The sequence below is a fragment of the Dermacentor variabilis genome, chromosome 9 (assembly GCF_050947875.1).
Source record: "Dermacentor variabilis isolate Ectoservices chromosome 9, ASM5094787v1, whole genome shotgun sequence".
NCBI lineage: Eukaryota > Metazoa > Arthropoda > Arachnida > Ixodida > Ixodidae > Dermacentor > Dermacentor variabilis.
The window spans coordinates 98,054,629-98,081,366 of NC_134576.1; the positions used below are offsets into that span (position 1 = coordinate 98,054,629).

General features: G+C 47.2%; 1 non-coding gene across 1 annotated transcript; it reads right to left on the bottom strand.

The window, feature by feature from the left end:
• Window positions 1-24,753: 24,753 nt before the first annotated feature.
• LOC142558640 (U2 spliceosomal RNA) lies at window positions 24,754-24,954 on the bottom strand. Its single transcript, XR_012823061.1, has one exon. It is a non-coding gene; the product is annotated as a U2 spliceosomal RNA (small nuclear RNA).
• Window positions 24,955-26,738: the final 1,784 nt, after the last annotated feature.

Sequence of the window (26,738 nt, forward strand, 5' to 3'; positions counted from 1 at the left end):
CAGCATGATCACGAGTGAATGCCGAGAGCCCATCATCATCATCATCAGCCTGGTTACGCCCACTGCAGGGCAAATGCCTCTCCCGTACTTCTCCAACTACCCCGGTCATGTACTAATTGTGACCATGTTGTCCCTGCAAACTTCTTTGTCTCATCCGCCCACCTAACTTTCTGCCGCCCCCTGCTACGCTTCCCTTCCCTTGGAATCCATTCCGTAACTCTTAATGACCATCGGTTATCTTCCCTCCTCATTACGTGTCCTGCCCATGCCCATTTTTTTTCTTGATTTCAACTAAGATATCATTAACTCGCGTTTGTTCCCTCACCCAATCTGCTCTTTTCTTATCCCTTAACGTTACACCTATCATTCTTCTTTCCATAGCTCGTTGCGTCGTCCTCAATTTAAGTAGAACCCTTTTCGTAAACCTCCAGGATTCTGCCCCTACGTGAGTACTGGTAAGACACAGCTGGTTATACACTTTTCTCTTGAGGGATAATGGCAACCTGCTGTGCATGATCTGAGAATGCCTGCCAAAACGCACACCAGCCCATTCTTATTTTTCTGATTATTTCAGTCTCATGATCCGGATCCGCAGTCACTTCCTGTCCTAAGTAGATGTATTCCCTTACCACTTCCAGTGCCTCACTACCTATCGTAAACTGCTGTTCTCTTCCGAGACTGTTAAACATTACTTTAGTTTTCTGCAGATTAATTTTAGACCCACCCTACGGCTTTGCCTCTCCAGGTCAGTGAGCATGCATTGCAGTTGGTCCCCTGAGTTACTAAGCAAGACAATATCATCAGCGAATCGCAAGTTACTAAGGTATTCTCCATTAACTCTTATCCCCGATTCTTCCCAATCCAGGTCTCTGAATACCTCCTGCAAACACGCTGTGAATAGCATTGGAGAGATCGTATCTCCCTGCCTGACGCCTTTCTTTATTGGGATTTTGTTGCTTTCTTTATGGAGGACTATGGTGGCTGGGGAGCCGCTATAGACATCTTTCAGTATTTTTACATACGGCTCATTTACACCCTGATTCCGCAATGCCTCCATGACTGCTGAGGTTTCGACTGAATCAAACGCTTTCTCGTAATCTATGAAAGCTTTATATAAAGGTTGGTTATATTCCGCACATTTTTATATCACCTGATTGATAGTGTGAATATGGTCTATTGTTGAGTAGCCTTTACGGAATCGTGCCTGGCCCTTTGGTAGACGGAAGTCTAACGTGTTCCTGATTCTATTTGCAATTACCTTAGTAAATACTTTGTAGTCAACGGACAGTAAGCTGATCGGTCTATAATTTTTCAAGTCTTTGGCATCCCTTTTCTTATGGATTAGGATTATGTTAGCGTTTTTCCAAGATTCCGGTACGCTCGAAGTCATGACGCATTGCGTATACAGGGTGGCCAGTTTCCCTAGAACAATCTGCCCACCATCCTTCAACAAATCTGCTGTTACCTGATCCTTCCCAGCTGCCTTCCCCTTTTGCATAGCTCCCAAAGCTTTCTTTACTTCTTTCGGCGTTACCTGAGGGATTTCGAATTCCTCTAGACTATTCTCTCTTCCATTATCGTAGTGGGTGCCACTGGTACTGTATAAATATCTATAGAACTCCTCAGCCACTTGTAATATCTCATCCATATTAGTAATGATATTGCCAGCTTTGTCTCTTAACGCATACGTCTGATTCTTGCCAATTCCTATCGCCAATCGTGCCGATAATGCCAATCGTGCCGAGAGCACGATTGCGGTCAATGACGAACAAGGAATGGCGTATATGGGTCGGCGAAAGTGACTTGACGAGGACGGGAGGACGACAAAGGGATGACGTTACTGAAGGGATGATGATGGTGAAACAACAGCGTGATAATGATGGCCTGGTAACAGCGATATGACGACTGCGTGACGTCGATGGCTCACGACAACGGTATAACGAGAGTCAGATGTCGAAGTTAAAACACGTGGATGTGACGATCGCGACGGCATCGCGACAACGGTATGACAAGGACTGCATGACGATAACACAAAGGAGACGGTGGCGTAGCAACGGCACGAGTACAACGAGAGAATGACGAGTGTATGATGACAATATCGTAACAGCGACCGTATCATGAACACTTCATGACGACGATGGCGTGACGACGGCATGGCGATGACAGTGTGGCAGCGGATGGATGATAGGGACTGTCTGGCGATGGTGGCATGACAAGGACGGCCTAATGACGGCTGAATGACGGCAGTACGATTACAATAAAATGACGAGGAAAGATTGATGTCAATGAAATGACAAAGGGGGTATGACAGCGACCGCATAACGACAGTGACATGATTTTACTGAAGTGACGAAGAGTGTGACGACGAGTGTTTGATCACGATGGCTTGACGACACTCGGGTTATAATGCTGAAGTGATGACGATGCAACGACCTCGACGGCATTACGACCACGAACACGTACCTAGTGACCCGCCCTATTATAGAACTTGTAACAGTGGGTTGAAGTAAAAGGCATGACGAGAACAGCATCATGAGAGTCGGATCATGATGCTGTAATGGCTACGTTTGAACGATGACGACGGCATCATGAATGCAGTGTGACAAGGAATGCATAAGGACTTTATAACGACAATGGCGTGACGACGATGCCATGGCGAGAGTCAGATGATAAAGCTGAAAGGACGACGATTCTACGTCTAAGACAGCATTACGACCACGAGCCCATACCTAGTGGGCCAAGCTATTGGACAACTTGGGTCACTGAGTCGGGGTAGAAGACGTGACGACGATGATGGTATGATGAAAGATCACGAAGTTCGGATGATGACGATGGAATGAAGACAACGGCATGGCAACCAAAAGAACATAACTAGTCGCTCAAGCAAGTAGACAACTTGGGCCATGGGTCGGCGTATGAGGCTAGACGGACGGACTAGACGGACGGACCGACAGACCGACGGACGGATGGATGGATGGATGGATGGATGGATGGATGGATGGATGGATGGATGGATGGATGTGCAACGGCCAACCAAGATAGCAACACTGTGCAAACGAAGAGAGCAGCGCAGCTATAAAACATTCCCTTCTTATCAATAAAGCATTCTTGTAGCCACGATCGTGTGCATTACGCTCTATACAGGATGGATGGATGGATGGATGGATGGATGGATGGATGGATGGATGGATGGATGGATGGATGCATGGATGGATGGATGGATGCATGGATGGATGGATGGATGGATGGATGGATGGATGGATGGATGGATGGATGGATGGATGGATGGATGGGTGTCACGGTGGTAAGGGGAGCATTCTGGCATTCTTCCGTAGTAACAGCTAGCGTTTTAAGACGCTGTCGGGACGCTGTCCTTTCAGGCGCTGTGCCGTCCACGACTAGAGCCGAAGAAAGGTGCTGCACGGGGTTCCGAACTAGCCCTTCAGGAAGTATCGCTCGAAGTACCAGTTGGCTCCCACGTATAGGTAAGCCGCAATTGTAAAAGGAACGTCACCAAGAACACACAGTGTAACTCAGAGCCACAAGTAGCCACCTCCAAAAACATGTTACACGCATTCTTGGACAGCGACCAGGGCTGGTTTTTTGTATTTCTTTACGCGTGAGCGAATATGTCCCCATTTCGAAGATTCGCGATGCGGGCGTATGAAGCTCGGCGATAAAAGTTGGCACATCGCCAAGAAGGAGGTCAGCGACGCAGCTCAGGGCGGATGACGGGTAATCTAGATAAGAATAAGCGAGCGGTCCTGTGGATGACGTCATCGGCACAGCTAGCGTGGTGCCAACTTGCACAGGTAGCGCGTCGTGAAGCGGATGGCTTCAGCGCCATACTTGACTCAGTGCTCGGAGAGGCACGTAATCAGTTTTGTATCGGCGCTTGGAAAGAACAGTCGGTGCCATGGTGGTGAAGTATTATGGACGGCGTGGTTCGATCTCGTCACCACACAAGAAGTGTCGACAGACAGAGAAGAACAGGAAGAGGAAAAAGATGGAGGAGGTGGAGGAGTGTGGCTCAAATAACAGCAGTAGCGGATCCTAGCAAATGAGATATGAAATAAAATAGTCATTTAGATAAGGTTGAAATAGTCAATTAGATAAGCAATAAGAGAATACTTACATGAACAATTACGGCAGAAATGCGGGAAATATAGTACGTTCGCTTGAAATACGTATTCATTTCGTGGAACAAGAGTCAAGCTTCTTTCTATGTTTTTTTTTTCTGCTTACGCCATTCCCTGTTTTTTCTGCACTTACGCATCGCTTTCTTTTGTTTTGATAGACTTGGCCCTAGAGTTGTCTTCCGTGGGCTTCGCATCGTCTCGTCTTTCTGCCAACATCCCCTGCGTATGTAGAGACGATCACGCATCGGGAGACCTGAAAGAAGCCTTTGTTGCGGCAACACAATATCCTGCGACGCTCTCATCGCCCGCATTGCTTTCCGGTGCATACGAAGCTATGGCTTCGACTTCTCGATGTTCCAGACGACGAGAACACCGCGTCGTCTGTTTCGAACTGTGACACAGCGTGGCGTATTTCCCCTCGCCTCCCTGTAATAGTGCGGACCCACTTAATCTTTTATCCGTTCATTTCCTCTGGCCGAATCGCGGGCGTACGCAGCGCCGGCACACCGATTTCCATTCCGGTCGATATGGCTGCACCCTTACATTCTTCACCGTCTGATAGACTAATCTGCCTTTGGCTTGGCCCCAGCTCCTTCCTTCTGCAAACTTCTTGCCCCTTGTGCTAGCGCCATCTTTGCTTACTCCGGTTCCCGGGGTCTGAGATGGCCTTTCACGGGAAGTTCTCACCGCCTCGTCCTTTTGTTTTCCTTTGCGTTGGCTCACATTCGTTTCTACTTCACCTCGTCGTTTTCCCAATTCGGCCTGCGTCCCTTTCTTGCCTCACTGCGACTATCTTCAGTTGTACGCAACGAAGCAAAGAACGTGATGCATTTGCTTCGACTCCAGATTGATTTTGAGGAGTATGCTTGTCAGCAGCGGCAATCGTAAGGGACGTGGAATCTACATTTCCTATTAAAATGAATACCCTGAAACTTGCAGCAACTCAGTATTTGCTCTTTAGGTTCCCTGCAACGCAGCTCAAGTGCTCTAGACAGATTTGCGCGCGTCTGTACCTACTACCACGGGCAAATGGAAGCCGAATAGGAAACTTCAAATCGTAACCGTAGAACCCAGATATCATGCTTCTAGGGCGATACGTAGTATAGTGGTGTTACATCCACTCTTGTAGGCGCAATCAAAATTCACGAATAGGTGAGGTGCATTGGCGCTCCACCGGACGGCAATGAAGTTATGTTGCCTTGTTCGCGGTATAGTCGCCTCCACAGTTGAATATAATGCAAGTTTTCCAAGCTCGGAACTTTCACACAGCCATACTAACCACGAGCAAGCCAGATCTTGCTGACTTGCTCGTCACCTGCTGAATGTTTGGGAAGACTACCGCGCCGATTTGCGCAGGGTGGAACGCAACTTGAAAGCATACATGTCGATTGCCGAGTGCCTGTCGTTCGCAAGTTGCCGATGAACATCGCCATGAATTGCGAATGCCATTTTGTATGCCCGTCTAGACAGGGAACGCAAGACCGCAGTGACATTCGGCACGAATGTCATTTACTGTGAATGACATTACAGGTGCCCTGTGACAGGGGTATTAGTCAGCGCGTCTGTATACTACATATGATGACCATAACACGGCTAAATTTGCCCGGGACGAGTAAAAAGGTGCAAGGATGTACTGAAATCGTTAGAATCAACATAGTGGTGCAGGGGTGTCGATGTAAGCAGTGTATGAGCGCATGAAATCTTTCGCGTCGTTCACCTGGATCGCAATTTGGCTTCCATACTTTACGCACAAGGAATGTTGATGCTGGACGGGACAGAGCTGTTTCTTGAATACGCGCATTCGCGACATTTAGCTGTCGCTACCCGTTAACACATGCATGCCTAATAGCAATTATCGCTAATCTATGGCAGCTTAGCATTATACTTGACGCTTCGCACGGAAATTGCAAAGGCTCGCAGATGCCGTGCATGCGCCGGTGTATGTGTTGGTCGCACGCTACGTTTTCCGTAACCATTAAATAATAAAGGCACGCAAGCGTAATATCTAGGCTCGTTATCATGAGCTGAGCGATCGACTTTTACTCGCAAAGTAAGCAAGTATGAAAGGAAGCGAAAAAAGAAAAGCGCTGCTGGTGCTGTCGCGTAAGCGCGGCACCTACGAGTACGTGGAATGGCTTTCCCGCATAACTTTTTGAGCCCAAGATGGCGCCCCTTGACGCAACTCTGGTTCCCTAAAGGGAACCTCTACAGTAACTCTATATTGCACTATGCCGGAATAATGTTCTTCTTCTTCTTCTTCTTCTTCTTCTTCTTCTTCCCAAACCTAACATTTGAAAACTAAACAGCGACAAAGAAAAATAAAGGACGTTTCTAGTTAATGGTGAAAACGGTTCTCTAGACAAGCTGGTGGTTCGTTCTCTTACTTTTGTGCGCCCGGCTAAGATACGTCGCTTCGAAATGGTGTGCGTGATCTTTATTTTCATTCTTACTCACCTCGTTTCTTTCTTCTGTTTCTCCTTCACTCTCCTACTTGTCTGCACTACTTCTTGCTTCCTTCCTGACCCGTTTGCTTTCCGGTTCTATCCGCCAGCCGTCTTCGTCCAGGTTCGTTATGCCCGAGTTTCCGTGACCTGGATGACCAAGCGAGCAGACGCGATGCCACAAGAGCGCTTTCGACAGACGAGCACGTCCCTCCCATCGAGCCACAGTAGGGTGCAGTGAGTGCTAATACGAAAGCGACCAATCCGGTGCAAGCTCTTACTGCACGAAAGAACGATGTCGCGTTTATCAACCGACCTATCGAATACATACATACATACATACATACATACATACATACATACATACATACATACATACATACATACATACATACATACATGCATACATGCATACATGCATACATGCATACATGCATACATGCATACATGCATACATGCATACATACATACATACATACATACATACATACATACATACATACATACATACATAGTTTTTCAGCCAAAAATACATAAAAGCGAAGCTTTCTTTTCCTAGCCCACCAAGGAATCGCTTCGATCGGTTGGTGAGTGTCTCTTCTGATGTATTAGTGAATAGTAGCACCGCCTTACATGCATGGTGACCGACAAGGTACTGCTACCAAGCGCACCTCCGTTATGCATAATGAAACTATATATCACTGCATAAGACCTGCTCATGTAACCTTGCTTCGTATGTATCTCTAAAACACGCAAACCTCTTGATAGAATAACACACGATATTCAACGGCTTTTTTTTTTTCATTTCCTTATGTTCCTTATATTTTGCCTACCCCTTTCTTGGGCCACTGGGTAAGTACTACTGTAGAGCAAGGTGAATCGAGGCCTTAAACGCATTTACATACGTGCCGTACTTGCTTGTGCGTGCACGTCTATTCACCATCCTTCTGTCGACAAACGCCAAACATCGCCTTCGCGCTCGAGACATCACTTCGTCGTCGTCTCGCAGTGTGCATTCTCGTGAGTGAGTGAGTGAGTGAGTGAGTGAGTGAGTGAGTGAGTGAGTGAGTGAGTCTTTCAAGAGTTTCGCGGTTACGAGGTCTCCGTCGTCTTCATATTCTTGGCGCTGGCGACTTGAGACTTCTCTTCAGCGTTCTCTCAACGTATTCGGCCCTAGCTTTTCGCCTGTTTTCGTGTAAGTTGGGATTCCCCCCTCTGTGCGTACACAGAGGGGGGATGAACTTGTGTTTGCATTTCGGCATAGTTGGTGAACGGTGTAGCGCACAAACGTAATCAGTGCAGGACATCAAATTTTGCGTGAAATGGAAATAAAGAAACGATCTTACGCATCGCATTTTATTCTATAGCATTTGATTAGCGACTTCACGAAAGCTTCGATTCACTTAGGTTCGCACATGGACGTTGGACCTGCAGGCTGCACACACATACACACACACACACACGCACACACACACACACACACACACACACACACACACACACACACACACACACACACACACACACACACACACACACACACGCACACACACACACACACACACACACACGCACACACACACGCACGCACACGCACACACGCACACGCACACGCACACACGCACACGCACACACGCACACACGCACACACACACTGCAATTGATGTGAAATTTTCGCATTAGCGTTATTCGGCGCAGCACCTTTATTTAGACGTCTTACCATTTACATAGAGCAAAGCTTTAGCGAGCGAGGAGGTGTATCCGATATTTCAGTTGAGTTTCAGTTGAGTTCAGACAGATATGAGATCGCTGGAGGATGCGCACTGGTCCTGTAGCAGACATGATATAGGCAGATGATAATAATTATCTTTAGCTCGAATAGTGCCGGTTACCTACATATTTTCCAATCTATGTCTAGCTTCCTTAGGCTGTTGTGTATGACGTAACATCACTGAAACTAATCTTGCAAAAACGCGCTACGGATAAGACAGAAGCAAAGAAACAGGTGCAACAAGCACGACGTTACTTGCACGTGGAGTTCACTTAAATGTTGACCGAATATCATCATCGTCATCGTCAGCCTGGTTACGCCCACTGCAGGGCAAAGGCCTCTCCTGTATTTCTCCAACTACCTCGGTCATGTACTAATTGTGGCCATGTTGTCCCTGCAAACTTAATCTCATCCCCCCACCTAACTTTCTGCCGCCCCCTGTTACGCTTCCATTCCCTTGGAATCCACTCCGTAACCCTTAATGACCATCGGTTATCTTCCCTCCTCATTACATGTCCTGCCCATGCCCATTTCTTTTTCTTGATTTCAACTAAGATGTCATTAACTCGCGTTTGTTCCCTCACCCAATCTGCTCTTTTGTTATCTCTTACCGTTACACCCATCATTCTTCTTTCCATAGCTCGTTGCGTCGTCGTCAATTTAAGTGGAACCCTTTTCGTAAGCCTCCAGGTTTCTGCCCCGTACGTGAGTACTGGTAAGACACAGCTGGTTATAAGCTTTTCTCTTGAGGGATAATGGCAACCGGCTGTTCATGATCTGAGAATGCCTGCCAAAACGCACACCAGCCCATTCTTATTCTTCTGATTATTTCAGTCTCATGATCGGGATCCGCAGTCACTACCTGTCCTAAGTAGATGTATTCCCTTACCACTTCCAGTGCCTCACTACCTATCGTAAGCTGCTGTTCTCTACCGAGACTGTTAAACATCACTTTAGTTTTCTGCAGATTAATTTTTAGACCCACCCTACGGCTTTGCCTCTCCAGGTCAGTGAGCATGCATTGCAGTTGGTCCCCTGAGTTACTAAGCAAGGCAATATCATCAGCGAATCGCAAGTTACTAAGGTATTCTCCATTAACTCTTATCCCCAATACTTCGCAATCCAGGTCTGTGAACACCTCCTGTAAACAGGCTGTGAATAGCATTGGAGACATCGCATCTCCCTGCCTGACGCCTTTGTTTATTGGGGTTTTGTTGCTTTCTTTATGGAGGACTACGGTGGCTGTGGAGCCGCTATATATATCTTTCAGTATTTTTACATACGGCTCGTCTACACCCTGATTCCGTAATGCCTCCATGACTGCTGAGGTTTTGACTGAATCAAACGCTTTCTCGTAATCAAGGAAAGCTATATATATGGGTTGGTTATATTCCGCACATTTCTCTATCACCTGATTGATAGTGTGAATATGGTCTATTTTTGAGTAGCCTTTACGGAATCCTGCCTGGTCCTTTGGTAGACGGAAGTCTAAGGTGTTCCTGATTCTATTTGCAATTACCATCGTAACTACTTTGTAGGCAACGGACAATAAGCTGATCGGTCTATAATTTTTCAAGTCTTTGTGTTCCCTTTTCTAATGGATTATGATTATGTTAGCGTTCTTGCAAAATTCTGGTACGCTCGAAGTCATGAGGCATTGCGTATACAGGGTGGCCAGTTTTTCTAGAGCAATCTGCCCACCATCCATCAACAAATCTTCTGTTATCTGATCCTCCCCAGCTGCCTTCCCCCTTTGCATAGCTCCCAAGGCTTTCTTTACTTCTTCCGGCGTTATTTGTGGGATTTCAAATTCCTCTAGGCTAATCTCTCTTCCATTATCGTCGTGGGTGCCACTGGTACTGTATAAATCTATATAGAACTCCTCAGCTACTTGAACGATCTCATCCATATTAGTAATGATATTGCCGCATTTGTCTCTTAACGCATACATCTGATTCTTGCCTATGCCTAGTTTCTTCTTCACTGCTTTTAGGCTTCCTCCTTTCCTGAGAGCATGTTCAATTCTATCCGTATTATAGTTCTTTATGTCAGCTGTCTTACGCTTGCTGATTAACTTGGAAGGTTCTGCCAGTTCTCTTCTAGCTGTAGGGTTAGAGGCTTTCATACATTGGCGTTTCTTGATCAGATCTTTCGTCTCCTGCGATAGCTTACTGGCATCCTGTCTAACGGAGTTACCACCGACATTTATTTCACATTCCTAAATGATGCCCATAAGACTGTCGTTCATATCATCAACACTAAGGTCCTCTTCCTGAGTTAAGGCCGAAATTCAGACCGAATATAGACCACCGCAAACAGATAATGAGCACACACAAATTATAATGTTATCGTCGACATGGTCAAGACATGTGTGCAAGGTACCAGAGTTCTTTGCTCTCGAACTAAAGGAATCTGGTACCATGCGCATGCACCTTAAACAGAGAATTCACTCTGGCATCTTGCACGCGCAGCCTTCATCACATCGACATTATCTCTTGTGTCTGCTTATTATCTTAGCTTTTCCGGCATATATTCTGTTAATCATCAATAACAGCCAGTTCGCAGTCACGCAGTGTTTGCTGTACTTGTTTCTTATCCGCTGTCCTGTTCGTAACGTGCTTCTTTCAAATTTTCGACCAACTACCGACTCACCCATGTCCAGACTCTCTAACTCAATTTAGTATTGTACTTCTTTTTACGTGACAAAATTGTATTACCGTCTCGCCACCCTCTTGCGTATAGCACATCCCTCTGATGGCCATAGGGGGGGGGTAGTTTTCGATAAATAACGCAAATATTGCGTAAAATGTGCGCTACATAAAAAAAAAAGTGGCTGCTTCTAAAGGGCAACGCATTGCATCTTCTTTAGGCGCTGCGAGAAAAAAAAAACAGGAATGCTTAGACTGCCATCGTCAGGAAGGCTCAGGCGTTTTGCCGTTCGCTCGCATATACCAGGGGAACGGAGAGGCGCGGAGCGCGCACCATCCGGTCCACGCGGCGGCACGCATCTGCTGTGCCAAGATTGCAAAGGGGAGGGAGGTGGAGCAGGGGGACGCGGCGGAGGCGGCCGAGGTATACGGGAAAAGGAACGCGCTGCGCAGCAGCTCCGTTCTCTTCCACCCCATCCGTCGCTGCCGGTTGCAGGCGGCCTCGCTCGCCAAGCGGCTGGGCCCTTGGCAATAGCGTCGCGTTCGCTTCTGGCCTCGCTTGGGGGCGGGGGGGGGGGGGGGACGCTGATCAATACGCGGCCGGTCCTTTTCGCGGAGCGAAGACGCTGGAGACGAGAGAGAGCGAGAGAGGACAGGCGTGCGGATGCGGCAAAGCCCACGCATACCGCGTTCGTCCGCGTAAGAGCCTCCCCACCGCTTTGCAGGTTCCCCAAATTTAGCGCCGCGCAATTTGTTTGCAGTGTTCTTGCAATAGCTAAGTTTATTTTTGTCGTGCTTTCCCTATATTGTTTTTGATAGATAATAAAGCTTCAAACTGAGGCTAGTTGGTACGACATCGTTCGGTGAACGGCGCTCGAATTCCACACAAGGGACATATGGAAACGGACGTCGCGTACGAGCCTGCCCGTGTCCTTTACATTGCCCACTGTACGAAATTCCACCGCAGTAAACCGAATGATAGAGAGAGTGACGTAGCCATAATTTTGTATCATGGGGGGGAAATGGAGTTCTCTGTCTGCATCTACCCCACACCCCGCTCCTCTTCTTCCTTCACCTCGCTCTCTCTCTCTCTCTCTCTCTCTCTCTCTCTCTCTCTCTATATATATATATATATATATATATATATATATATATAAATATGTGTGTGTGTGTGTGTGTGTGTGTGTGTGTGTGTGTGTGTGTGTGTGTGTGTGTGTGTGTGTGTGTGTGTGTGTGTGTGTGTGTGTGTGTGGAGGTTGTATGCCATGCAAGGACAAACTCCTAGCACTCACCGCACTATGATGCTTCAACAACGAAGATGCACGTTATTGCGCTGCCGAATCAACACTTTGCTTAACTTCTGACAAAAACTGTTTCATTGCTAAGTCGTGCAGCCACTTGGCATGAAATTATACTATCGTCGTTGTGCAATATTCGGAATGATGATATTAAACAACACTAATATCTTGTTGACGAACTGATTCCTTTATATAATGTATGTCGATGACTTAGCCGGTACATGACTTGGAAAAAAAAACGAACAGCGCTAAAAACAAGACAGCGCTCTATCGTGTGTCTTCTTGTTTGCAGGCAAGACTTGTTGCAGCCCAGGTAACAGTGGAGATAACCGTTGTTTTCCAGCCAGATCTTCTAGTGAGTGGTACGGCCGCGGCTACGTACGGAATAGGGCGGTCACTATTTTGAAAGTCGCCTATAATTCGATCGCGCTTTCGGCGTTGTGGGCACGCCATAAAAATACAAAAACGAAGCTTCGATAGTATAACAGGAGAACTTCGATGGTATCATATGATGCAAGCTTAACTTACTTTCGGTGACCTGCTGTCCGACTTCTTTGAAGGGACGTTTGGACGTAACTTGCGATCGTGGTATTGTAGTCATCACACGACGCATATCGCTATTTGGGGGATTGGGGATTGATGAGGCAGACAGTTCGTAGCCGGGCTGCTTCCTGATTAGAAGCCTTCGTAAAAATTACGGAATCAGCAGTTCACAGTAAAACAAGGACCAGTAGTTCCGAGAGACTTGAAAGTGTCGTGTCTTCCGACACCCGGCTGTCCTGAAAACTGCCGAGACGTTTAGTTAGGATGACCTCTGTGCAGAAAGCAGCATGTGTTACGATGGGGTAGGCGAGCTTCAGCTTGGTGACTGGCCACTGCAATCTGGTGTTAAGCGACCGGGCAGCGACGAGACGCTCTCCCTTTGTCCCTAACTACCTGCCAACTTCGTTCTGGATGCCTATTAATTACACGCCACAGCCCCGCATCGTACCCTTCACCCCACTCCCCTTCTGCCAGTTCTTTTCCGTTAGTCACCGTCGCACTCTTCAACAGTCACCTGGTTGTTCAACGACGCGGCGGCCCCTAACGTTCCTACATATCTGTTTCTGCGTGGACTTAGAGGCCGTTCACGTATACCTGCCGGCTTATATCTTTCTGTGGTGGTTTCTTAGCTTCCCTGGCCCAGCAACCTCGTCCTTCGTGTGTTTTTGCGTGCGCAAATCAGCGTTCTGTAGGTCTTTCTTTCTTATCCGGTTTACTGATCTCTTTTCATTTTTTGCAGCGTGTACAAACTAGCCTAACAGCAAGCTCTTCTCAAGTTTATTAACATATATCTATATACTGAAAGTCAGAGACAAGGAAAAGAAAGAGAAGAAAAATAAAAGGAGTGTGGTGCTTACTATGCGTATCCTAGACGGGCAAGTCACTATATTTTCGGAATGCTTGTCTTCAGCGCAGAGTGGTCGACGATTTAGTCAAGTACCAGACATGAGAAGCGCTTTGCTGACAGGAAGGCCTAGTGGGTAGCAACAATGCCCCCAAGTTTTATGCACGAGATCGTCCTATCCTTATCTGTGTGTGGATTTTTTGGTGCTGATCCCCCACATCAGTTATGGTTAACACGGTCAGGAATGAGGTAGAGAAGCTCCATGAGTGGGGCCGCAGTGCTCTGTGCATGGGAGAGGGGATCGCCCCCATGACATCCCCTTTCTCCTCCCCCCTTCGGACCGCCACTAGCACTCACCTTACTTTTTCGCCTTCAAGCTTTCCCTTCCATTCATATCGCTCTATTGGAGCCCATCTCCTCAAACTTTCTGTGCCGTGAGAAAGAGGGGAAGGGGAATGGGGGTTTGTCAGAAAATTCCAAGGGGGAGGGTCGACCCCCCCACCACCCCCCTGGCCACGACAATGAAAATAGATACGCTTTAAATTTCTCATTTTTCTTTTCACGCTTTTGTGGCCAATCCCTCGCGCGGGTATGTGGCATGTTGAAAAGGAATCGACAGTTAAACTGCGCGTACATTTTACTTCAATTTTCTTTTTTCACTCCTATGCCACAGGTAGCCTTTCTCCGCCTTTTCCAGTGGATTTCTGAAAGAAACGAATACCCCTTGTGTGTCAAAGGCAACACACTGGTAATTAGATTACGGGGCTTAATGAACGTTTCAGAACTGTATACTGTGGGTTATGAGAGACACTGTAGTGAAGGGCTGCTTATCATTTTTGAGCAATCGGGCTTCTTTAACGTGCAGCGAAACCTTATAGTATACACGGGTGCTTTTTTTTACTTTCTTTCTTTCTTTCTTTTTACTTCGCTCCCTTTTGAAATGCAGCCTACGCGATCAGGAGTCCAACGCCCGAGCTCGTGCTCACCACCAAGGCGCCATAGCCGTTGAGCCAACACGCAAAAATAATGATAATAATAATAATAGTAATAATAATAATAATAAAGAAAGAGAAAGATGAAGTCACTTTATTAAATGAATTGTGCGCTCGAAGCCACGTATTTGCTGCAGCGAAATTTCACTGCGTAATTCCACCGAGAAGAGAGCCGTTAAGCAACACATCTGCAGGGGTAGTACACGTGGCTATACGTGTACCGTGTGTCCCAGCTGACGTTAGCTAAGCTCTTCAACGAAAAGAAAAATTGAAAAACGCACACACGTGGTGCAAGATACAATTATAAGACTTGCGGCGTTCGGTCGTCAGAGGTCTGACGGTCGAGCACCGCAGTTATAAATCCTACCGTGCTCAGGTTCTTTTTGTTTTTAATCTTTTTTTTTTCGTTGAACAGCTTGGCTAACGTTAGCTAGGACACCCCTATATACGCAGACTCGTACCGCGTCTACACGTCCTGCGTCGAGCCATGTTGGGCGATGACGCAGTTTCCGTGAAGCGGAAGCCTGCCGGAGACCTCGAGCAAAAAAAAAGAAAAAGAAAGAAACCGCTCACGCGGTATAACACAACACATGTTCGATTGCCTCCTCACAGCTGCATGGGTCCCTCGCCGCATGCGTCTGTTCTTTGCGCGAGGCATGAGTAAACTTTCGCGAAAGCTTTCGTAAGCGGGTACAGGACAAAATTGGGGCCGGGTGAGCTGCTTCTTGCGTTGCGCCTTCTGTTGTCCGCCTTAGTCGCCGTGGCGCTGTCGTCGTTGTAGCTGCCGTTGTTTTGGAAGAACTTACGTTTTCTTTCTGTCCATAGCCCTCTAAAGCACACCAAACGCTGCTACGCCTGGGCCTGGTTGACTTCAAGCGGTGTGTTTAACCTCTTCTACCTTGTTGTCGCGATTTCGCGCCATATACCGAATCAGAGCTTATAAGTTCGGAACGGGGGGCATAAGGCAATGATGAATCCTTACTTTTAGGTCGTATGTGGTTGTCCAGCAAGAAAAGGCATCGGCTCTATCGCGTTCTCTGACTATAATGAAAGAGCGCTTTACGCATGGTGCTTCCAACGAGGATGGATAAATGAATGAATGAATGAATGAATGAATGAATGAATGAATGAATGAATGAATGAATGAATGAATGAATGAATGAATGAAACTTTATTCCCAGAAAACTTGTGCAGCCGCACGCATTCGGGCGCACAGAGTGAAGTCGTCAGCTTTGCAGTACCTGCTGTTTTACAGACTGCCATAAGATGCGACCTGGTTCACCAGCCAAGTCCGAGTTTTTTCGGTGGAAAAATTTACGAATACGAAGGCATTGTCATGTGCCAGATGCCCGTTCCGGTTTCCTTTTGACGAGTCTACAGCTATCACCTGGGGTAACAAATTGTGTGAGAGTGATTTCGAATGTTCTTAACTCGCCTACAAGTATTTATAATGCCAATTGTTTTATTATTATTATTATTATTATTATTATTATTATTATTATTATTATTATTATTATTATTATTATTATTATTATTATTATTATTATTATTATTATTATTATTATTATTATATATGGCACACGGGAGTTGGTGGTGGTGGTAACAACTTTATTAGCAATCCGGCAAATTCGTGGCCTGGGCCTAGGCCGCACCCGAGGAGGTCCGGAGATCCTGTCTCCTCGCCGCCTCACGGGCTTGCTGGATGGCCCATAGTTGATTTTCGAGGTTTGAGCTGCGCAACGCGGCCGTCCATCGCGCCGCAGCTTCATCTGGGGAAACTGCATTTTCTTTGCATACAATTTCACATTCCCAGAGAATGTGTGGAAGCATAAACATATGGAAGACAGTGCGCCGTGCGGTGGCGGAGAGAACCACCATCATCATCGACACCGATTTAGAGCGTCGGCAGTGGTGCCTCAAAAAAGCGTGGCGCGAGAGTGTGGCCCGTGGCCCCGTGGCGTGAGCAGTGCGCGAGGTTCGGCGTTCGGCGGCAAAGAGCTTCCTCGCTGGGCGTCTGGCCCATATGAGCTATCGCCGCCCGCGTCACTACGCCGCAACCGAGTCAACGCTGTCGCCCGCTGAGAGGTTACCTCGCCCCGCTCTTCCGCTGGGCAACTGGTCCAGGAGGGCTGGCGGTCCTGAACAGGGGCGATCGAGCGTTCGAGTGAGCGGCCACAGGGCTACCCCGCCAGATGTGGACGCGACCCGGTGACTGCGTCCTACATGGCTGTCCGACCCGGCCGGCCGACACTGCTGTCCGACCCCGCTGGCCGACAACGGTTCCACGAGGTCTCACACGCGGCGACACGCGCTTCCGCCGGAACTGTAGGCCAATCATAATGCACCGATCCATAGATATAGTGCATGTCGTCTATGAGGCATTTTGGGAAACTGCCACGTGTGTGTGCCGTTATCTGTGTTGTGTACGTCAATACAAGTCTTAATTGTGTTTGTGCTTTCGCGTGCTGCTTCTCCCTTTTTCTGGAGTAATCCGGCCCAATAACATCACAATTATTATTATTATTTTGAACAAGCTCGCCAGGTCGGGGTTCAACTCATTTTGTGAAGAATGCCGCATGTAGTGGAGGGCTCTGGATTAACTTTTTTTTTTTTTTCGCCAGCGGTTCTCTAACGTGCACTTAAAGCAAGATACACAAGTGCTTCCGTACCTTGCCTTGAGTGCACGCACTTCAAAAATAATTCGGCAGAGACACCTAATACTGCTTGTGTGTGTGAGAATCAGAAAGCAATATACCGTTTGTAGCCTTCGGAACCTCTTGAACGCGCTTATTTTATACACTCATGACGTGGTGCCACCTCCTCTCCCCATTGGCTGCGCCACCACGTGACCAGTGACGCACGCACTAGGCCACTCCTTCACAGTCAGCCAGAGCCGTGGAGCCGGCGTGGCGTCGGGGAATGGCCCATGGGGCGACAGTCTGCCGTATTCGGCGCGACCGAGAGACCGATATATATATATATATATATATATATATATATATATATAGTTCAGCCGACAGCTCGACAGCCAGAGAGCGTTCGTCGTCGTCTTCGTCGGGGCGCATGCGTGCATCGTCCACAAGAAACACGCAATCTGCAAGTACCACATATATACAATGCTTTCGCATTTAAAAATATGTGGCCACTCGTGCTGACACCGCTGATCTCGGTGCGAGAGACTGCGCCCAGCTTCAAAGCAAAAAATGTGGGTTGCACTAATTAGAGGCGTCGACGAACGCGACGCGTACCAGGCGCGGGACTAATTAAGGGCTCTCCAAGGCGCGACGCGATACAAAGCCTGGGGCGGACAAAAAACGTGTCGCGCGTCATTATGCAAAACCGACTAGCCGCGCCGCGCGCTTTATTAATACACGCGGTGCAACGGGCTGGAAAAGTAAAAATACCCAGAAAGTGACCGCCGTGGTTTTAAAGTCGACCTGCCACCGGTGGTAAGTGGAATAATTGCGAGGGAGCACGACTGCTCACCGTCATGCCATTTGGCGCAAGCTTCTTGGTATTTATACAGATGGAACAATAACGACTTCTCTTTTTTTTTATTACGTATGCATGCTGCAGCCTTAGTCCAGCCGAAGCGGAACTTCAGAACAGTTAGGAATGACCTCACTATATATATTTTTTCTAATCCTTGCTTCTATTATGATAATCGTGTTGAGCGCAGTTATGTCAGAGAACAATAAAGAGGACAGCCGGGTCCACTTGCAAGCACCAACATGCTCTCAAATTCAGTTTTCTTTTTCGTTTAAAACTTACAATTACAAGATTCCTGAGACTTGCCCCCTTCTTCCCGCATTACAAGATGAGGGGGCTGTGTGTTGTGTGGATTTATTTCTTTTCTCTTTTTGCGATCTAGCCCCAAAGTACTGATAGTGTGCATGCGGTTGAACGTTTCTTTTTTTCTACTTCCCCACTAAAAGTGTGACATTACGCCAGGCGCAATTTTTTACAGCGAAAGCTGTATATGACTAACTTTCCGTAGTTTGTTCGGCGTCCGGCAACGGAAGCGGACTTAGCGATTTCTAACAAACCCATATGGGTGCAGTGCGGCGCCGCAGATATCAAAATGCGGAACAGATTGGAACGCTCGCTGCGAACAACAGCGTGACGTCAAAGTTATCGCAGTAGAGAGAGAGTGAGAGAGAGAGAGAGAGAGAGAGAGAGACAAGGGAAGAAGGAAAGGCAGGGAGGTTAACCAGACTGAGTGCAGTTTGCTACCCCACACGTGGAGAGGTGAATTTAGAGAGAAAGGAAGAGAGGGAAAACATGAGTCTAACCACACTTTCACGTGCACTAAGTTACGTGTGGCTATGGTGTTAGGCTGCTGAGCACGTGGTCGCGGGATCGAATCCCGGCCACGGCGGCCGCATTTCGATGGGGGCGAAATGCGAAAACACCCGTGTACTTAGATTTAGGTGCACGTTAAAGAACCCCAGGTGGTCTAAATTTCCGGAGTCCTCCACTACGGCGTGCCTCATAATCAGAAAGTGGTTTTGGCACGTAAAACCCCATATATTATTATAAGTTACGTGTAGGATGTCTATAGTCGGGCACTTGTCTGTTGCCTTCAGATAGTGAAATTATAAGCCGGATATAAGCAGGAGACGTATCGGCGCTAAAAATAGCTCCGTTATTGATGGGGCGGACACGTATAGTTCGTACACCCGAAGAACAACATGCGTACGAGGAGCGCCGGGTTCTAGTCCCTGGTTCAAATCCCGGACTAGGGCAAACTTTTTTCCTCAACTGCGAAGCTTGCTTTCAGAGAAATTCGTATGGGTTTCCTTTGTATCTTCGTGCAACATTCCGGTGGATGACAGTTATCCCTGTCGAGAACTTTACTCCACCTTGCGGGATTCCACCTAGAACTGATCTGCCAATAAAAAACTCCGGTCAGCGCTGTTCCCAGATTATTAAGACCTCGGGTTCCTAGAGGCGATCGCGCTCAGGTGAAAAACGAATGACCCGAAGTTCGAATGCAGGTAGGGCTGTGAGTTTCACAGCGGTCCCGCCTGTAAACAACTTGAAGTGTATTAGGGTGGTTGTGGCTGCAAAGGACGAAATTCAAGAGTGGAAAGACATCACAGAGTCGGATCAAAATGACCGATAGTTGCATTGCAACGGCGTTGAAGAGATTGGAAGCTAGTTTAATGGTGCGAGACTCACTGCGAATAAAAAATAACAATAGTAAGATACTTTAGTGGCTTTAGTTTTAGAAAGCACATTTCGTATTGCAGCCAGAAGATAAATTACTGACAGTAGTGTCAGTACAGCTAGTTACATTTTTTCTAGAGCAGAAGACGTGTCTAAAGGCAGAGTCGTATAGAATATTTTGTTGCAGCACGAAAATATGCTGATTTTTTGCAGGAGTCATCGATACGCCACTTGGTGAGTGATCATTTTAATAGAAAAAAACAAAATGAAGTAAGTTTTAAAGGAGTTCTTAGACTATAGAAATAAAGTGGTATCAAGTAAATTCTGGAATATTCAACACCAAACAAATTTGTACTCGTATGTTAAAGGATAGCGCAAATCTCTACTGGGTTCCATCATTTTTCTTCCCTATTTGTTCAAACGAGTGAAATGTTCTGCCGCAGTTTAAAACATAATTAGTCAAACTAATTATATTAGACTTTCAAGTGTCCATTGCTTTTAGGTAACTACATTAAGCCTACGCGGATGCTGCAGAATTCGGCAACATTGGTGAAAGGAATATGAGAAAGAAAACAAAATTTTACTGTCACAGTGGATTTTTTAAATGTTATTTTCACACGTTAAGCGAGTAAAGAATAATATCGACATCCTTGTATGTGCTTTTTATTGCGATAGCAATTACATACACACTCCAGGCGCATTTCTGTCGTCGAAGTCGCCGTAAGGTTCTTTATAAAGTCTAAGGGCGATAAAATCGTCGCCAACCGCCGTTTGCTGTACCTGCGAGTGAAAGCTTGCGAGGGTGGGCCGGCGATCGCGGCACAATAATATCGCGCACGCAACGGCGGAAAGTGGGGAGGAAGCGCGCCGCCTTCCGTCTCGCGCAAGGCTTCGGGGTGAGGGTAGGGAGCTGGGGGCGCGTTCTATTCCGGGCGGCCCGGGCGCTCCCGGCCGAGCCACTGCATCTTGAAAGTCATCTGCGACGGGTGCAGAGTACGCGCCGGCCTGTGTTTTCACAGTGTAGATGGCGTTGAGGCGAGCGACTGCACGATGGTCAATTCGCTCGCTGCTGCTGCCGCGTTTCCTCGCTGCAGCGTTTTGACAGCGAGTTTCCGAAGGTCATCGAGTGAGATGCGTTCATGTTGGCTTGTGCGCCCGTGACACTAGGCTTGTTAATTTAGTGGGAATGCCTGCATTTACAAGTTTATACAGCCGATAAAACAACTATCATTATTTCAGATAGCTGCCCACTGATTTGCTATCGCAATCGATGCTTCGCCTTTCTGGCGAAACTGCGACTTTCTTCTAGCACTAGGTGGCTTCCCTGCTAAATTTAGTGAAAAAAAAGTAACATCATATCCTAATCTGAAGGAAGAAAAACTATTGGGCCTACGCCGTACATGTACTGTGCTTAACACCCTACGTCATAACACAACAGTAGACAGAGTACAACTTATCTCATATCGCGAAACTAAATTGTCGACTGAAAATTCGGCGCCATTATACTGAAGCAGACGAAGCAATAAACATTTCATGTTCCATGTCACAATATGATTGCACATAAGCGTTACCCATGCGGATCCCCAATTTCTGTTTAATGAAAAAAGCTTTGAGTGACCAGGTATTATGGTATTTCTGAAATCAAATATACCAGCGTATTTAAATTTACATTTGAGAAACGTTTGGTGGATCGAGTTCTGTAACAGTATACCGCACTGATTATATAATATTCTAAATTAAAATGAAATGGCTATAGTGGTGAGAACTGGAGTGCTCACCTATGTCTCTGCTATATATCGCCGCACAACCACTTAAAAAGTATAGTACGGTTCTTCCTATCACGCTTTAAAGCACGAGCATGGCGATCGAAGAATTTAATTTTTTTTTCATTTAGCGGCAGCTCTTGCGGGATACTTGACGCACTGAAATCTGTCTCTTGCAAATAACCTTCAACTTCTTTTAATATATTGTTCTTCTTAAACAGTAAGCAAGAGTCGCGCCACTTTCGGTGGCAGTTTCTAGCTTTGATTCCTCCCTATTTCCTTCACTCGCCATTGTATATGTGTGTTTGCGTATTAAATAATAATTTGTGCGGGCTTAACCAGTAATTAAGCGTTTATTTCTCTCCAAGTTAGAGTAGCCAGGAAGAGGACACGCAGTGCCGTGAAGCTACTTTGATGTAGCTCAAAGACCGCCCGACGCCCTTTGATCGAATGACAGTATTTTCGCAATAAGCAAGAACTCGAGCTAGTTACGTATAGGCTCCAGGGCCGTTGGGTCGAACCGAACCGGGCCGTGGCGGGTCGGGTAGGGCCTGAATCTATAGAGGCCGGTCCGGGTACAGACCAGGTTTAAGTTAAAACGGGCCGGGCTCGGGCTAGCCAACGCATGGCACTTTCGGGCTCCAGGCGGACCCGGGCCTGAAAAAGCGGCCCGTGCAGATGATGGTGATTTACTGGCATCCCCTCTAAAACGGAGGGGTGACAAATAGACGCCTAGCCTCCTTTAGTTACTCAGGTATACTATACGCGCTCTTCATTCTACGTTCCAAGAGCGAGTATAAGGTGGCCACAACTGGTGCGAAAACAACTGTGGCCAAACACGGTCACGAAAGCTGGCGAAGATCGCAGAGAAAAGCTTCGCTTTTAGAAAAGCACGCAATAATTTGACCTTTGCCTAGAGGGCGCAATCACGGTGTCAGTGGCTCGCGTCTCCTGTGCTGCGATTGGTTGGCCTATTCTGCGGCAGAAAAGGAACGCAGCTCCCACGGTCACGAAACCCGGCGAGGTTTGCCAAGAAAAGCTTCGCGTTTAGAAACACACGCAACAATTTGGTCTTTAGAAAAAGTTTATTTCAGCAAGAGACGATAAAAACACTGAGTCACATTCACAGCCCAATTCCACCAGGACGATAACATATATAAGAAACGAAGCATTGTATTCACTGCACATCTTCAAAGTAGTGTCCGAGTCATCACTAACTAACTGTGACCACATAGACTCACGGAAAAGCACAGTTACAGAAACTAATTGTCACGTGCATAAAATGATGTTCCGCATATACAGTTTGCATAATGGTAATGTGATAGAGACACCTACATTCTGTGCACGTAAAGTCCTGTTCCTTCCTGCGTCGTTGGAGCCAATCTCAAAGCATTTCAATGTGGGACTCTCTCATTTCAGCGTCAACAGTGGCACAAGGTTTTTCTCTTAATTTTCTTGAACAGAACCATCCATACTGGAAGTATATATTATTCTTAATATCCTTGAGACTTTGCATGTATATACACACCAAAGTTTATTTCAAAGATTTGAAAGCATGTTCGTAAAGTCTGCTTCAATTCTAGTAATTACCCCTGTATACTATAAGCATTCCTTCCAAGTTCCGCCTTATGCCTTTGCAGTTCTCACATGTTTCTGAAACACCGCGAATTTTTTGACATCTTAAGTGTACACTACATGTTGATCTTGGCTGAGAGATTAGGTTCCTGTAAAAACAAATTCGGTAATTTGTATCCAGAACAGAGATTTTCTAAACTAGAAAATGTCGAAAATTGCTCGAATATCGACTTTCGTGAGCAGTTACAACCGCTGCCCGATAAAAAAAAGAATGCCGTCGTTGAACGCAGGTAGACCAAGTTTATCGAGCGATAGCACGGTTTTGCTTGCTTTGGGAAAGGACACAGACGCTGCTCGGCGCCGTCAGCAACTACCGCATCCACAATTGCACCCCAAAACAACACACAGACGCTGCTCGGCGTGGCAGCAGCAGCGAGCGAATTGACCTACATGCTGCGTCTCGCTTCAGCGCGAACTAAGCGTCCAAAGCGAAGCGCATACGGAGCTGACAACACTCGACGCACTTTGCTCACATCGCCGGTCGCTTTCAAAATGGGGACGCCCATGCGGCGTATGCAGCAGCCGCCGGTAGTGGCAGGCCAAGTCCCAGTTTGACCTTGGCTGAGCTTGAAGGTCAGATTTGCGGAACCCGGTCATTTTATGCGTCTGTAGCTGGAGTAGTAGAGCTGTCGCTCCAAAAAAGATCACAGGCATGCGTGGCACGTGCAGCACAGTCACGGCGTAAGCTGGAGGAGTGGCACCACAAAAGCTCCATTTTCGGCAACGAGTACTACAAGGTCGGCGCGGCGAAGTCTCTACGCGTCGTTTTCGGGAGGACGACCGGAATTCTCCACCCTGCGTCTACGGTGGGCTGGGGCTTGTGCTTCTTCTCTACACAGCGATCTGCTGAGCCAGTCGTTACCCGGTTGCAGGGTGGTTGTGTTTGCCTACTACTGCACCAACGCGTGTTAACATGGACCCGCCTGATGAGGGGAAACAATAGCGATCGCCATAGCGGTGGTGCTGGGTTTCCGGAAGCCGTCAGAACAACCGAACGCACCGCTTGTCAGTGAAGAAGTCAAAACAAAAAACGGAGCACTAGTGGCGTGGCAGCTACCCGCACGGTTTGCCACTCTCGGTCGATCAGGGCCGGGCCACCGTGATTAAGTGGACCAAGCTACCCCTCAGGTTGGTCACTTCTTAAAGGGACGCTAAGAAGAAACGCTCAATCCTTATAGACTGACAAGCTGTTCTTTCAAAAGCTCTATTTTTATTCATTTCGCTTCAAAAGGCTGGCTACTAGATGAGAAGATGAGGTTGAAAGTACAGCTTGTAAGTAAGGCTGGCTACTAGATGAGGAGATGAGGTTGAAAGTGCATTTTTATTTTTTATTTAGGCCGTAACCACTGTGCCGATACGGCTTCCGTCACGGGCCTACGTAACAGTAGCGTCGTGATGTCAGTGTGACATTTCAAATATCCCTTCTTTTTTACTGTGAAGCTGTTTATGACTATGTTCTGGGAAAAAAATGCGTGCGTCTAACGAGCCGTGTGGATTGAGAATTTCTTCCCATGCGTGGGCCGATACCGAGAATAATGAGATACCGGGCCGACCTGCGGCGAAGGTGAAGCATGCTTTAAGCACTCAGCCAACATGCAAAAATAAGTTTAATATCTTAGAATCAAATACAAACCGCATCAGATTAATCCAAACCGCATCATCAAATTAAGCTGATAAGAATAAACAATCCACTTTTACCAGCATTAGCCATTTCTACGTTCGCGCTGCCTTTTTTCTTTTTTTTGTCGATGTCCCAAGCGCTTGCGTCTCCTTTCCTTTCCTTCCGCTCTCGCGTGTTGGCGGTCCCGTAAGCATGCTGCCACCCGCCGTGGTTGCTCAGTGGCTATGGTGTTGGGCTACTGAGCACGAGGTCGCGGGATCGAATCCCGGCCACGGCGGCCGCATTTCGATGGGGGCGAAATGCGAAAACACCCGTGTACTTAGATTTAGGTGCACGTTAAACAACCCCGGGGGGTCGAAATTTCCGGAGTCCTCCACTACGGCGTGCCTCACAATCAGAAAGTGGTTTTGGCACGTAAAACCCCATAATTTAAGCATGCTGCCCGCCAGGAACGCGAGGCGGAAAGAAGTGCGAACCGTCCATGCGGCCCCGATCCTGCAAACTCGGAACATTTCACCGGATCAACGGCCATGTTTCAGAGGGAGCTTGTGGAGTACACATTTCGTGCGGCCTGCGCTGTGTGTGACCGCTTGTGGTCTACGAGCGACCTCACAACCATTACTGCAATGAGGGACGTCGACCAACGTACGATCGCCTTGGCTATAGTGAATTGACGCACGGCAATCACAGTTCACCATCAAGGGGCCTACGTACACAGCTTCGCTGGTCCTCCAGGTTCACAGAGTGGAATAGCACTGAATATTCTTTTTCCCATTTGAGTGGTTATAGCTCAGTACAAGTTCTTGAAACTTTCTAAGTTTGGCTTTTGGCCCTTTTAGATGGCCGTGCAGTACATCTTGACTGCTGAAAAAGTAACTAAATCTGAACAGACGCTCTCAAATTTTATGACATCGCGGCGAGGTTCTGCTGGAACTTCACGGTGGCGTCGCCAGCCATCCTTTGTTCTTGCATCTTTTCTAAATAACCAAGCCACTTCGCTCGGCAAGAGTGGCTTTCTTTTTTCTTTTGTATCGTGGATACACCAATCAGAAAGGCAGAGCTGAAACCATATGTGCGACAGACTTCAGACGACTCCAAGCAACCCCAAGACATGGAACCTCCTCAAGTCACCACTAAACGCAACGGAATAAAAAAATCAGAAGTCAAGAAAGAGCCTCTCGAAGATCCTCCACAATTACGGAGGCTCAGAAGACCAACTGTTGAAAGAGGTAAAGAAGAAACTGACAGGAGACACACAAGACGCAGCTTGCAATCTCTGAAATGCACCTAGATTACAGAGAGAACCTAAATGAAGAATTCGATCGCCCGTTCTTACAGGCACGAATGGAAGCGCCACTGGCAAAGCTCACTCGAAACACAACCTCATAACATAATAAATAACAAGATACTCCGTAACCTAAGCAAGAACGCGGCAGGCTACCTTCTAAAAAACCATCAACGAATGGTGGGCAAGTGGAACAATTCCTGCAATCTGGAAACACGCTGAGGTCTTCATGATGCCGGAGCCAAACAAGCCACTGGGAATAGGAAAAAAATTAAGCAAATTCCCGACACCATGTATGGACCCCACCCGCCCCCCTTTTCAACTCAAAGCATCTTGCTACAACTGAAGAAGGACGTCATCGATCATCTAGGCAAACACAGCAAGAGGAGAATTCTGACCATGGACGTGAAAGGAGCATTTGACAATGTCTCTCACGAGGCAGTTTTGAAGAACCTCCAGGACACACGCGGGTGGCAGAAGAACATACCTCTACATTCAAAGCTTCCTCGCCAGCAGAACAGCGACAGTGAGCCTGGGCAGCCTTAAGTCAGATAAGTTTGAAATGGTGAACAAAGGAACGCTGCAGGGC